Source organism: Drosophila grimshawi, unplaced genomic scaffold, assembly GCF_018153295.1.
Source record: "Drosophila grimshawi isolate 15287-2541.00 unplaced genomic scaffold, ASM1815329v1 contig_44, whole genome shotgun sequence".
NCBI classification, from domain to species: domain Eukaryota; kingdom Metazoa; phylum Arthropoda; class Insecta; order Diptera; family Drosophilidae; genus Drosophila; species Drosophila grimshawi.
The window spans coordinates 23,541,254-23,552,472 of record NW_025063240.1 but is presented as its reverse complement, the minus strand read 5'-3'; the positions used below and the strand labels follow the sequence as shown (position 1 = coordinate 23,552,472).

The 11,219-nt window shown below is 38.9% G+C and overlaps 1 long non-coding RNA gene and 1 pseudogene across 1 annotated transcript; both read right to left on the bottom strand.

Annotated features, from left to right (window-relative positions):
* Positions 1-1,376: 1,376 nt before the first annotated feature.
* On the bottom strand, positions 1,377-2,511 carry LOC122322555. Its single transcript, XR_006246688.1, has 3 exons — positions 2,364-2,511; positions 2,044-2,277; positions 1,377-1,628 (listed from the first exon to the last, which is right to left on the bottom strand). It is a non-coding gene; the product is annotated as an uncharacterized LOC122322555 (long non-coding RNA).
* A 2,316-nt stretch (positions 2,512-4,827) lies between these two features.
* On the bottom strand, positions 4,828-9,304 carry LOC122322598 (annotated as a pseudogene).
* Positions 9,305-11,219: the final 1,915 nt, after the last annotated feature.

The window sequence follows — 11,219 nt, the reverse complement described above, 5'->3', positions numbered from 1 at the left end:
GTTTTGGATATTACAGCATGCTCCGATTTATTCTGTTAGCCATTAAAACGAATGATGTAACACAAAGTTTTTCCGCCAAAAACAGTGCAATTCATCGATGATCTGAAGTCTGAATGGCGATAGTAAATACAGTATCTTGCTTTTGCATACATAAATACTGTTTGAAAAATATTTGAGCCCCAAAGGTATAAAAATGTCTGAATTCTTAAATGACGAAGTGTATATTACTGATTACTAAAGTATTAATTGCTATCCTAATTACACAAAACATGCATTTAAAATTTTACCAGTTTTCTATCCTCTTAATATTTGTTGTCCTCCTTTTTCTAGTCGATCTGTGCGATTTTAAAAATATATAATTGACAAGACTGGGCTTGTTGCATTTGCAGACATATCGATACTCAATTATCGTATGCCACAACCAAAAGTGAGATTTAAAGGGCCACATTGCTGAGAAGCGGGAACAAGTTGGCAGGGTCAGCAACGTGTGAGGACATTCTCCGCAAGGTGGCGCGTTGAAGCTTAGGGACGAGAACACATGTGGAAAAGAAAAAAAAACGCAGTGAGGCAGGTCGTGGTCCATAGCGCTTAAATTTGTGTGCCGTACGGATCGAATGGTGAAGTACATTTAGGAGTGCCTTGACCCTCCATATTCGATAGACCTTGTGAAGCCAAATTCGGCGTGGCCGACGGCAGGTCACGCCGCAATTGTGCAATTTATGTCATATGCTCCGAAGTTGATGCAACAACGACCTGGCCGTCGCGCAAAGATTGCTGGATACGCCCTCGAAGCTACTGCGAGGAAAAACTGGGCGAATACACCATCCCCTGATATTGGCAGCGCGCAAGCGCACCGCCGGTATTTCTTCAGCCGGTGAGTGCGTTCCGATGTGGAATAAGTGCCATCGGGATAAGCCTTTAGTAACCAGCCGCGTAGCTCGAGCGCAGTACGCGCAATCGACCCAGAGTCCAAATTAAATTACAAATTGTAAAAAGAAAAAAAAAACGACAAAAAGAAACACATGTCAAAAAAAAAAAAAAGGGGTGCGAGTCGACTGCGCGCATGTGAGCAGTGCTCCAGCACACCCACCCCTACACCAGTATATTTGGCTCACTCTGCCGCAATTAGGCGGGAACAAACTCACTGATGTGTTGATACCATCCGAGTCGTCTCACGGGCTCCGGGCTTTGATTTCCTGGTTCCTGAGTCCAGTTGGCCGATTTCCTCCTTTATGGTGGCGATGAATAGTTCCGCCTGTTGCTGCCGCCGGTTTGTATGTTGGTATGTTTTGATTTTATTATCTTATTTATTATTTTTACTTTTATTTGCTATTTATTTATTTTACATTATTTTATTTTATATATAATTACTTCATAATTTTTTTACAACCAATTTATTTGAATTCTTTTTTTAAAACCTCCTCGCAGCGCATGCGCACGCGGTCTTTTTTTTCTTTTCTTCCTCTTTTTCTCAAGATGGTCCCCCATCGATATCCTTCGCCTATCGATCTTTCTGCCGACCATAACAATCTTGGCCAACAGATCTGACTTTTATTAGCTTGACTTAGCTGTTTGTGGTCGGAAATTGATCATTTTTCCAAATATTTCAACGCTTGCCATAAAACATGCTGTATAAATACAAAAATTAATCAGATGCGTCAGCATATGGCAATGAAAAGCATGTTTGAAGGGTTCAATTTGTCCAAAAAATAAGTTCCACCCCCTACCAACTGGTGAAACTACTGAGCATAAGGCAGTTTTGGATATTACAGCATGCTCCGATTTATTCTGTTAGCCATTAAAACGAATGATGTAACACAAAGTTTTTCCGCCAAAAACAGTGCAATTCATCGATGATCTGAAGTCTGAATGGCGATAGTAAATACAGTATCTTGCTTTTGCATACATAAATACTGTTTGAAAAATATTTGAGCCCCAAAGGTATAAAAATGTCTGAATTCTTAAATGACGAAGTGTATATTACTGATTACTAAAGTATTAATTGCTATCCTAATTACACAAAACATGCATTTAAAATTTTACCAGTTTTCTATCCTCTTAATATTTGTTGTCCTCCTTTTTCTAGTCGATCTGTGCGATTTTAAAAATATATAATTGACAAGACTGGGCTTGTTGCATTTGCAGACATATCGATACTCAATTATCGTATGCCACAACCAAAAGTGAGATTTAAAGGGCCACATTGCTGAAAAGCGGGAACAAGTTGGCAGGGTCAGAAACGTGTGAGGACATTCTCCGCAAGGTGGCGCGTTGAAGCTTAGGGACAAGAACACATGTGTAAAAGAAAAAAAAACGCAGTGAGGCAGGTCGTGGTCCATAGCGCTTAAATTTGTGTGCCGTACGGATCGAATGGTGAAGTACATTTAGGAGTGCCTTGACCCTCCATATTCGATAGACCTTGTGAAGCCAAATTCGGCGTGGCCGACGGCAGGTCACGCCGCAATTGTGCAATTTATGTCATATGCTCCGAAGTTGATGCAACAACGACCTGGCCGTCGCGCAAAGACTGCTGGATATGCCCTCGAAGCTACTGCGAGGAAACACTGGGCGAATACACCGTCCCCTGATATTGGCAGCGCGCAAGCGCACCGACGGTATTTCTTCAGCCGGTGAGTGCGTTCCGATGTGGAATAAGTGCCATCGGGATAAGCCTTTAGTAACCAGCCGCGTAGCTCGAGCGCAGTACGCGCAATCGACCCAGAGTCCAAATTAAATTACAAATTGTAAAAAGAAAAAAAAAACGACAAAGAGAAACACATATCAAAAAAAAAAGGTGCGAGTCGACTGCGCGCATGTGAGCAGTGCTCCAGCACACCCACCCCTACTCCAGTATATTTATGTAAATGTTGAATGTTAGATTAAGCAAATTTGTTGAATGTTGTGTTAAGCTATTCGTTATTTACGTTACTGTATTTATTTATTCATGCATCTAATAATTATTTAAATTTCTAAGTTGACCGTGTTCGTCAACAAAATCCGGGGTCCGGATTTTTGCCAAATTGCAGAATCCATTTCTTTTTGCACGAGCCCCCCATACACCGAATACTTATATTGGAGCTCTAATAGGGTAGGATAGGGATTGAGGACCACCTAAAGTAATAGTCATATTTGTTCCATTTTTTTTTATTTTGGTTTTATCGGATTTGGCAAGATTCCCGATTTAAATTCAAAATTGAATAGCCGTTGCAGAATACAACGCTACCTAGCGGCGTATTCAGTAATTAATACTTCATACCATGTAATGTTTGTTAATAAATTGTAAGGAAATAACGATGATCTGTGAGTAAGTTAAATACAGGGGAGAATCACCGGGAGCATGGAATAAATTAGTCGTCAACTACAATAAGGGCGATGGGCAATTCGAATCCGTGCAAGCCCATTGCAGGAAGGGCGGGTACGTCGTGGCCATAAACACCAGGCCCGTCAGCTGTTTCGTTTTTTTTTGTGTGTGCATGTAGGTCTTTATGTAGTGTTGTGCAGGTCAAGTTTTTTTTTTGTCTGTACCGTCCACGGGCAGGGTTGGAGTTACCCACCTCTGGGAATACTGAGCTAGCCGAGGTTGCCCACTGCGAAACACTGGACGTGTTACAGGCTACATGAGAGAGTCCTTCACTTACGTCAACGCTAAATTGGTATTCGATAACCGATTACCATAATCAAAGTATCGATATGTGTAAGCATTAACGCACCGTCTCATCTTCTCCAGGACTCGCTCATTCTGTTCTGTTGTCGCCAAAATATTTAATCTGCTCTTCAAAGCGTCTTTTTAAAACACCTTAAGCCCAAATCATTAAAATAACATTTTAATTTCACTTTTTGGATAAATATATGTACATATATATATATATACAAATATTTATATATATACATATTTATGTATTTAATTATTTGGCATTAATGACACACTTGTCGCTGTATGAATATATTTACTTTTTAACCAATTTACATAATGTGGATGTGATTTATATTTATTTGGTTGGTCTTAAAACTTTCTAAGATGTCGACATCGAATAAATTGCTTCCAGTCAGTCAAAACCAAGTACATAATTACCATTTTAAACCCAGTTGATTATGTGTATACATACATAGGCAAACATTTATGTATATATTAACATTTGAATTATTTATTATCATACTCATTTTTAAAACGTTAGTTACTTTTTAGTTGATTGATCTTAGGATTCATGTTCTTCAAGTTTGAATTTCATTCCTGAATTAAATTGTAAATACATAAACATGTATATGTAAATATTTGATAAAACCAAATTTTTCAAACTAATTTCGAACCTGCAGTTCAAGATACAAGATACATATCACTAATATATCTGGCGTCCAAATACAATTGATAGATTGGCCCATAAATAACATCTGCAGAATTCACATAGTAAAAGTTTAGAGGTTTTTACAAAATCTATTAAATAGTAAATTGCTTCAAGAATTTATAACTCCACATTAACTTAATTATACATTTAGGTTATTTTTCCTAAAGAAAAATTAAATTCGCTCATTTATCTTTAAATTTGTTCTGTAATGCAGTATTTTTGTTCTTACAGGATTTTGAAGACCAAAATTTACAAGTAACAATTTCATTGAATATACTTGCTTAATATTATCTCTACTTTTTTAACTCATTGAAACTACTTGTTATTTTAACGTGTGATGCATTTAATGTACAAGCGATTAATTTTTTGTATCAGTTTGTATTCCACAAATATGTACATATATGTGAAGTAAATTATTTAGTTTAACATTTCAAAAACAAAGCCTGATTTGATCAATAAAATACATTAAAAAAAGAAACGATTGCACACAAAAACATTTATTATTAATTTGCTTACGCATAAGGGACATGTCAATTTTGGTTATAATTGACTCTTTAAAAAAATAGCGCTCTTTAAAGGGTTAACTAACAAATACAAACGCAACAAATTGTAAAGGATACACTTAGGTGTCGCTATTATTAAATGCATTTTTTATGTATAATTTTAACAAATATTTAATATATTTGGCATTTTAATCATGTAATGCGACTATACGTATTTTCGTACCCATATGTATCTATTTTTATACGTATTGCGACTCACATATATCTTTTTAATTATAACTTATTATGTATAATTAGGTTGACTAAGTGAACGAACTATCCTCCTCTTGTTCTGCGGCAGCTGCCATTTCGATGGCTGCTACGCGTGCGGCTGTTAACGTCAAATCCGCATCAAAGCTCGACTTGTGCGTTGGCGACTGACTCGGTGTACAGTTGGAACTCTTTGGCTTGCGGAACCAGTTGCCAAGGCGGCGTCGGCCCAACGAACCAGTTGACGTTGTCGTAAGCATCTGTCCAGATCCGTGGCTGGTACTGGCAATGGCATCGCGCGACTGTGACTTTTTTGGTAAAGTATCGCAAGAGCGGTAAGGTGACTTGGACGGCGATTCAGGTACTGAACTGTCGCCACTTGCCGATGTGGTGCCCAGTGCGTGCTCACAGTCCGGCAACTCATAGTCCGATTGGTCAGAAAAGTCACCCGGTCGCTCTTCATAGTTGTATTCAAATCCAGTCATCTCAGACACGTACAGGGCCTTGTCACTAAATTGTCGCTCCAAGGCGAGCGTATTGAGAAAACGATGTTTACGGTTTGCCGAGCGAAAGCTAAAGTCGTACCACTTGTCCCGTAATTCGCAATAGATTCGTAGTGAGTTCTTGATTGTGTGACCAAACATTTTTTCATCTCGCACGTTCACGATTCGACACCGATCCAAAAGATTCGTCCTTTGTAGATAAAATTACTGCGCTTGATGATATCACGTTTGCAGTAGATGAATTGGTTATCAAAAAGGAAAAGAGTGTAGCTGCTATTCCACAGGTTTTGCTTTTGGCGTGTGGCGTCCACTTGAAAGAAAAATCGCGTGCTCTGCAGGTGTAGGGGTGTTCCTTTAAAGTTTTGAAAACTGGCTTGGTGTCGTGCAATGGTCTCACTGTGGCGTTTACCTTCATTTACAGCCTCTGTGATACCGCGCATTTTCTCAAGAGCCATATTAACGGTGTCGTGCGTATCGGCAACATTATACTTGGACACGTCGATTTGTTCATAGTCTAAGGTATCCGTTGGGATGCCGATGTCAATAGTGTCAACTGTACTTTCACTATTCACAGCAGTCTTAATAAGTTCGTTAAGGTGCAAGGATAACGACAGATGCGTTGCACTGGCGCCAGCAGATGTGCAGATAGTGGTAGTTCGGCTAAGTTCTCGGATTCCCGGCAACTGTGCGGGATAAGTCTCAATATTATGCATATTTATTGGCCTACGTATGCGATTCAGAAACTTACTTTTCCAGAATGATGTGTGCATCTTTGATGCGTTCATAGGATTCAAGTTCAATAAGTGCACGTGGATAAGCATTACAGTACGTGGAGTAGCAAAGAAATCCTTTATACTAGGTGTAAGAATTAAAGTCAGTGATGAAGAGTATCGATTATTTGATAGAGCAAACCCACCATTTTTAAAAAGACCTTTGATATTTGATTTTGTTCGATGCCTTGTCGCAGTTCCTCCAAAAACACTTGCTGAAACTTGTATATGGCTGTTATATTCGAGAATATGAGCCGTATGCTGTTGGGGGAGAATATATCGATGCGTTTGCTCATGACAGGCAAATATCTGGAGATAATAGAATAAGTGTTAACATCTTTAATTTTCCGATGATTTGATTTATTACCCATCACAAATGGCAGCCAGAAGCTTTACGTAATTGACTTCAGTTTCGAGAAGCTCGCGAACAGCGCCTTTCCGTAACGCATGGCAACTATCCTGCATCGTATTAATACGCGTTGGTGATCTAAAGACGGCAGATGGGGGTGACTCAATGACTATAGTAGTGATGTTGCTTTGATCTATAGTTATGGTAGCATTGGGACTCTCGTGGCTAGTGTCCAATTCACTGACGGGCACTGGTATTTCAAAACCTTTAACGGCTGCAACAGGCTCATCGCACAACATCGTCTTTCGCACGTAAAAAATTCATCTATTTCGCGATTGTGTATAATGCGCACAAAGTCTTTGGGAAACCAGCCTAGCTCAGGATCAAGTATTTCTTCCACAATGCTGGCATCCTGCTTTTTAATGCGTCCAAACCACCAAGGACCCAATTCCTTGCGTAATATCTCGATTACTGTGCCACGCTCTAGACCCAACTCTTGCGGACCAGCCGCGGTGAAGTTGTAGAGCACTTCCGCATAAATGGGATGGTAGCTGTTCGCTGTAGGGTAAACAAGTTGACAAGTTGATTTAGTAACTCATGTCTGAACCGCCAAAGTCAATTAAACCATATATGCATGCATCCCTAAAATTTATACGTATATTAAATCTTTGTCCCGAATAATTTATAAGCAAATTCTGATAGGAATATTAAATTTCTAATGTAAATTAAAACATACGACCGCTTATGCATATGATGATAACTATATTTTTGGCAGACGCGATACAAATTTTAATTTAATAAAAAAAAAAAATTAATTATTGCTTTCACAAAGAAGACAAGTTTTCTTTAATTTTTTTCTAGGTATAAAAAATGTTCAAAATAGCTTTTATATTTAGTATACATACATACTTGTATGCATATATTAAAAGTGTCTATATAAAAGCTTACCTTCCTCATGTGACGCGATGCTGTCGCTGTCGCTGTCCTCAATATAGGCGCGACGTACTCCATATATATCGAGCCCACTCGGTTGACTGATCGAACGCGTTGGTAAGGATTCGGGTGCCTCACGTTCTATGCTGCAATCGCTGCCTATTTTCAGTTCTTTGTAGACCGGTGGTTTTGAAGCTGTCTGTTCCAATATGTTACTTGCCTTTGCAGAATGAGAGCGGCGTATCGAGCGTGCTTTTGCATCTATGTCCTGCGAAGTGTTAATCAGGGTAGCGGCTGCTCTTTGTGCGCCAGCCAGCGCACGCACGTAGTGCTCATCATGTTCGAGTTCAATTTGTATGCCCGAATCACCGGAGTTGCATTTGTCACGGCGATTGAATTTTGCCTTTTGACGCTCCTTTGATGAACGCCAAATAAGCGGTCCAAAGCGATATTTGGCTGAACTTGTATCACCGCTAAAATTGACAGTTTGGAGCGCGTCGGTGATTTTAGCTTGCGCTGGTGCTGTAAGTGTCTGTGCTGGGGGCGATGATTTGCCGACCATGTGAAGATCGGCACCTCCGGTCAGTGGTGTCATTTGCAATTGATTTCTGTAGTTTAAATTGTGCAATGTTCGTTTGAATTTCTGTAAGACGCCGCAGCTGCCACCTCCAACTGCAGTGCTGCCTCCGCTGGTTTCTTTTGTAGCATATGGATTGGTTGCTGAATCAATAGCTACAGTGTGCTTTGAGTGGGGATTCTTTTGCTCCGTGAATGAACCAGTTAGAGTAGGACTCGAAATAGCTCGCATCTGCTGCGACTAAAACGGGAAAAATATTATTGCCTTAAACTGATTTCAGATTAACGCTTTTCCCGATACTGATATGCTTCTCGCTATTCACACGAAACCACAAGTATATAATCAAATCCAATTTATTACAAAAAAATCAAACCACACTTATTTGTAGTAAACAGTGAATGTTTTGTCTGGTGCCTGAGTACTTTGTAGTAGTCTACACACATAGATCACAATGGAAAAAAAGCAGACAATTGAAAATTGGCACCAATTCAAAATGTGATATTATCAGAACTGACTCACAGCCAGTCAAGCAGTTTTTTGTTTATTTTATTTTATTTTTTTTCATTTTATGTGTTCTTATCTAGTTTTTGTTTTTATTTACGAGTGTGTTCATTTTGAAAGGTACGTGAAAAACAAGGAAAGAATTGAGGAATAAAGTTTGTGGGCTAATTCCAGCTGCTATTTCATAAGAAAAAAGCGACCACATCTTATCAGCTGGAAATTGAATAATTGCAAAAATTCGGGTAAGGAAAACTACATAAAATCGATTTTTTAACCGATAATGTTTTAAAGGCAGTCATCAGGTAATGCCGAGGAACAACAAGCGATGTAGGAGATCCAGTTACCTGAAACATACGCGGTCGCCACTTGTAGTTTCGCTCGCTGGGCATTGGATCGATTGGCAGAATGCTAAAATGAGGTCGCGTTTTGCTTTTGCCATCCGGCACACCATCATCAAAGTCCCAAAATTTAATCAGTCCATACATATCCATAAGCGTGGGTATAATCAGCTTCTTCATGGCGCTCGCGAGTCTCCCTCAGAGTATGTCGAGGCTCTGAGGCACAAATCAAAGCCAAAGGCGCATCCCGATAGCAGGTGTCAACGTTGGACGTGATAAATAATAACTGATTGCGAGAATTGCAAATGCGGCGCTGCTACGGCTACCACAATTCCGATGTCGATGTCAAATGACTATGCGTGTATTGTATGTCTGCCCTTTTGTTGTGAAAAGTCTGTGATGGTGTTGATGCTATCACTTTGATAAGCATTTACATACGATTGGGGAAGGGGAGTGGGACAACCGGACCGTATTGTGTTGCTCTGTTGGTTATTGTCTACCCTAGGCATTCCGAGTTAAGGGCTAGCTTCTGGTGCTTGAGGCTGAAGAGCAGCTGAGTCCAGAGTTTTGATTAGATCAATATAAGACGCGCATGTGAGCAGTGCTCCAGCACACCCACCCCTACTCCAGTATATTTATGTAAATGTTGAATGTTAGATTAAGCAAATTTGTTGAATGTTGTGTTAAGCTATTCGTTATTTACGTTACTGTATTTATTTATTCATGCATCTAATAATTATTTAAATTTCTAAGTTGACCGTGTTCGTCAACAAAACCCGGCGTCCGGATTTTTGCCAAATTGCAGAATCCATTTCTTTTTGCACGAGCCCCCCCATACACCGAATACTTATATTGGAGCTCTAATAGGGTAGGATAGGGATTGAGGACCACCTAAAGTAATAGTCATATTTGTTCCATTTTTTTTATTTTGGTTTTATCGGATTTGGCAAGATTCCCGATTTAAATTCAAAATTGAATAGCCGTTGCAGAATACAACGCTACCTAGCGGCGTATTCAGTAATTAATACTTCATACCATGTAATGTTTGTTAATAAATTGTAAGGAAATAACGATGATCTGTGAGTAAGTTAAATACAGGGGAGAATCACCGGGAGCATGGAATAAATTAGTCGTCAACTACAATAAGGGCGATGGGCAATTCGAATCCGTGCAAGCCCATTGCAGGAAGGGCGGGTACGTCGTGGCCATAAACACCAGGCCCGTCAGCTGTTTCGTTTTTTTTTGTGTGTGCATGTAGGTCTTTATGTAGTGTTGTGCAGGTCAAGTTTTTTTTTTGTCTGTACCGTCCACGGGCAGGGTTGGAGTTACCCACCTCTGGGAATACTGAGCTAGCCGAGGTTGCCCACTGCGAAACACTGGACGTGTTACAGGCTACATGAGAGAGTCCTTCACTTACGTCAACGCTAAATTGGTATTCGATAACCGATTACCATAATCAAAGTATCGATATGTGTAAGCATTAACGCACCGTCTCATCTTCTCCAGGACTCGCTCATTCTGTTCTGTTGTCGCCAAAATATTTAATCTGCTCTTCAAAGCGTCTTTTTAAAACACCTTAAACCCAAATCATTAAAATAACATTTTAATTTAACTTTTTGGATAAATATATGTACATATATGTATATATACAAATATTTATATATATACATATTTATGTATTTAATTATTTGGCATTAATGACACACTTGTCGCTGTATGAATATATTTACTTTTTAACCAATTTACATAATGTGGATGTGATTTATATTTATTTGGTTGGTCTTAAAACTTTCTGTCGACATCGAATAAATTGCTTCCAGTCAGTCAAAACCAAGTACATAATTACCATTTTAAACCCAGTTGATTATGTGTATACATACATAGGCAAACATTTATGTATATATTAACATTTGAATTATTTATTATCATACTCATTTTTAAAACGTTAGTTACTTTTTAGTTGATTGATCTTAGGATTCATGTTCTTCAAGTTTGAATTTCATTCCTGAATTAAATTGTAAATACATAAACATGTATATGTAAATATTTGATAAAACCAAATTTTTCAAACTAATTTCGAACCTGCAGTTCAAGATACAAGATACATATCACTAATATATCTGGCGTCCAAATACAATTGATAGATTGGCCCA